Source organism: Cupressus sempervirens, chromosome 10 (assembly GCF_028749045.1).
Source record: "Cupressus sempervirens isolate cs-2001-9-10 chromosome 10, ASM2874904v1, whole genome shotgun sequence".
NCBI classification, from domain to species: Eukaryota; Viridiplantae; Streptophyta; class Pinopsida; order Cupressales; family Cupressaceae; genus Cupressus; species Cupressus sempervirens.
The window spans coordinates 548,146,540-548,150,781 of NC_143127.1; positions in this window are offsets into that span (position 1 = coordinate 548,146,540).

Genomic DNA, 4,242 nt, shown 5'->3' on the forward strand with positions numbered 1-4,242 from the left:
AAAGCACAACTTATTTATGAATTAAATGATGATGTTTGATGGCAATCTTGTCATATTATTGGCATTGAAGGGCCCCAAATCTTAGGAGATTTATTTTATGTTAGTATGTTAAATAAGTTGCAAGTTTAGATTTTGATGTTAAGAAGCATTTGTAATAAACACTTTTGTAATCTAGCAGTTAGGATCAATACAACTTTGCTTCCTGCAGTTTGTGTACTTATGAAATGCTCATGAATGAAACTGATATTTACAGTTCTTAATCTCTAATTTGTTCATTATTCATTCTTTTGTGGGAGCCCACATGGGAGATGAATGTAACTTATAGTTAGGTAGAGATTAGTTTTTCATTCCATGAAATAGAAGTACAAGTTTTAAAGCTATATTGTTCATGTAGCCTTATGGTAACAAACTTGTTGATTTTTTCCTACAACATAAGTAAACAATTAAGTTTCATGTTTGTAATTTCATTTATGAGTGTAGGTTAAGTTGTCATTTCATTTCCTAGCTTAGTTTCTATTCCAACAATGACATTTCAAGAGAATCAGAGCATATATTTTGTAGGCATCGTTTCAATTTTACGTTCCCTACTTGATAATTTAATGAGCTAAGTATAAAATTCTAGTATATTACTTAGTGTTGATCTTATGTAGAGCCAATATAAGGAAGATGTCCAATTCTTAGATACGGAGTTATTGTACTGACCAACCAAATATGATAATTACTTATACTATTTTCATTGATTTCAAACTATTTTCCATGTTGTTTTAACTTATTACCATCTATTATGAAGGAAAATGTTGATTGTTGCAAAAAGATGTTAAGTAATGTTGATAGGAATCTTATCAGGTAATAGTTGAGAGAAACAATGATGGACAGTCAAATGATTTAATTGTTTATTAGTATAGTTAGAATTACAATAAGAAAGGTAAACTTCTGGAGGGGGGGGGGAATCAATAGTTTAAACTTTGACCCATAAAAGCATTCACCACACATCCATCTCATACATTCACTAAGTAAACTGAAATATCATGTAAAGCATGTACTTCTAAATCATGAAAATGAGTAAGCATACACACAAATATGACACCAGATGTGATTTCCCAAAAACCTTCCTATGAGAAGGTAAAATTGGGGTGGGGATGACACCCACAAATCTTCACTACTACAGTAATAAAGTGTATCCAATAAAGCTTACAATGTTTTGATCATGAGACATGATCTACCCTATAAAAGGTCTACCCTATTAAAGGTTTATAAAGGCTATTAGGTCTCACCCTATTAAATGATTTTGACACCTTATTAGAAATGTTCCTTGTTAAAGGACTTTGACTCACAATTAAGTAAGTACCTTGTTAGAGGATTTCAATACAGCTTGTTAGGACTACTCTATTAAGAGATTTAACTAATTCACCTTTTAGAATGACATAACATTGATCCTAGGGTTAGCACTTTGTTGCTTGATGATAGATCACCTCTATACTGATGTACTCTTGATCCTTCTTAATAAGACGTCTCGTTGTTGTATACTTTTCTTTTCCTTTGTTCTCCTTTAACTGATTTTGCAATGCAATCTCAATTCACAATTCCTTAGTCACCATGAATGCTTTGTTTGTGCATGCAAACTTCTCTCTTTGCTCCTTCCATATTTCTTAGATAGTTTAGGGTTTTTCCTCCTTAAGATGACTTAGGTGACTTAGGGTTAGGTATGAATCAATGGCTATGATTTATCTATTTTTCCACTTAATCCTTCCCTTTACCTCGTTGGTTGCATGTAATGCATTGGGAATCCAGCTTGAGATTTGCCCTTATCTCCAAAGTATTGTAATTCAATCTTTAAGTCAACTCAAAAATGTTTTACATAGTTGTTTGTGCCATTACAAACAACTACAACAAAACTTTCTTACTTGGCATCTAAAGTCCCTGATGCTCAACATATACTAGTCTCTATACTGTGACTCAACATCTGTATCACTTGGCATGCTTTTCTTACTTGGCTCCTCAATCACTTAGCATACATTGTCTACTTAGCACTTGAGTGACTCGACACATGAGTTACTCAACACTTATTGTAAACTTGGCATCCATTATTATATAAATGTTGTGTTCAACATGTACTACTTGTTTGACATGAACTAAGTAAATTACTTAAGTGTGTAGACACCCATTAGTCAAAACCAATCTAAGATCAACAATCTCCCCCTTTGACATGAGTGTTAAAAACACTTGGTCATGCATTAATATCCTTTATCTTATGAGCCTAACATAGCTCTTATTTAGCTTATGTACAAAACTTTCAATTTTCAAAATTTTATAATAACTTATCCCTCAAAATCTGATAACTCCCCCTGAGTTGATAGGTTTGGTTCTATACTCAAAATTTTGTACTCCTGCTGAGTAAATGTGTCTCAACTAATACTCATTGATACTCTTTCATCTATTTTTTCTCCCTCCCCTTTTTCTTTACTGCTTTATTTCTCCCCTTTTTTCATTTCTGTCTTATCTCCCTCTTTATTTCTCCCCCTCTTTCACACTTATGTCAAATGGGCTATACACTAATAGTGTGTTGTCCAAGAAATATTTATGGACCTCTAGGATAATTTTGAGAGTCGTATCCCAATTTTCACATGCTACATCCAAAGACTTGATTTGGATAGCTAGCTCGATAGCAAAGTGGACTAGGTCATCTAGTGTAGAAAAATTTGGGTCTTTCTTCATAAGAGTTTCTACGTAGCCTAACTCCTTGTGCAAAATCTTATGTGGGGGGTCAATGTCATTTGGATGCTAATTATTTTTGCCCTTATATTGGCTTCATCTGTTGATAATGCAACTAACTAACTCTAGGTTTGTAGCAAAGTTCTAAAGTGCTTCTCACTTTGAGCTAGTGTCATAGGTAGTCTTTCACCTGATGCATTAATTTGACTTTCCAAACTCGAAATGTGACTTCTTGTCTCTTGTGTGAAGAGTGTTGGATTGCATAGTTTAGTGTATATTGAAAAAATATTCTCAAGTACCTTCTTCACACTCTCTACCTTAGTTGCCAATGCAACTTGTGTGAGTGTTATGTCACCTAATATTTTCTCATTCACTTTTCTTTAAAATTTCTTTTCTAGCCATTCTAATCATTTTGCATTTGTGTCAAGGTCTGCATTACTTACCTTTTCCACTATAGTTGTTAGTTATCCAATGAGTGACTTTGTCTCATCTAGAGTAGGCAGATTAAATGCATCTAAAAATATGTCTTTGATATCCAACAATACTTGCTTCTACCTATGCTCCCTTTCGAGCAATTCTTGATGCTTCTTTCTAGCAAAGGCTTCTTGCAGTATGCCCATCTACTCAATTTTCATTATGTCATAATCATACTTTGGTAACACAATCTCTTCATCTAGGCTTACATCTCCATACCGTATTACTTCTTTAGCCTTTGATGAACTTGGACTCGCCACTAAGATTTGCAATGGTGTTGCATCTTTTACCAGTGCTTGAATGGTTGCTTGCTCCTTCATCATTGGTGCCAACTTAGTCTCTTTAGACTTGTCCTTAACTTCTAGAATGCCTTGATTTACACCTTATACTTGTGTTGGAGGTACAGATAAAAATATCTAACCTATTTGACTCTATTCTTCAGTAGTGGCTTGAGTTTCCACTATATTTGCTTCAACTATATCAACCTTTTCTAATGTGGCTTTTGGGACTTTATCCAAAGGTTTTACATTAGTGACTTGAGGGGTGATGGTAGGTGGTTCTTGTGTATTCACCTCTTCCCTTGTAGTATTTGTCATTGTTTTCTATATTTTGCCTATAGTGTAGATTGATCAAATATCTTATCCAAATCTTCCTTTGTTAAGGGATTGATGTTTTAAGTTGTGAGATCAAAAACATCCTTTACTATTACTTTTTCAATATTTATATTTGTTATTTGATGAGGTTTGAAATTAGGCAATTGTGTATATTGTACAATATGCTATTGTTGATGCTCTTCCTCAGCTATTGTCTATTCATCCACATTCATTTATGTACCTTCCTCAATTCTGTCTTCATTGTTATCATCTTCTTCATCATCTTTGACCTCTATAGGCTCTTGTTCACATGCCTTTACTGTTTCTAGTCCATATGTACCTTTCCACATCTATATGGACTTCTTCACAACATCTTCAATATTGTTTTTCAATATGATGAAAGCTCTATATTTAGGTGCAAAAATAACTGCATATTTCTTCATGGCTTTAGCAATTTGTGTCT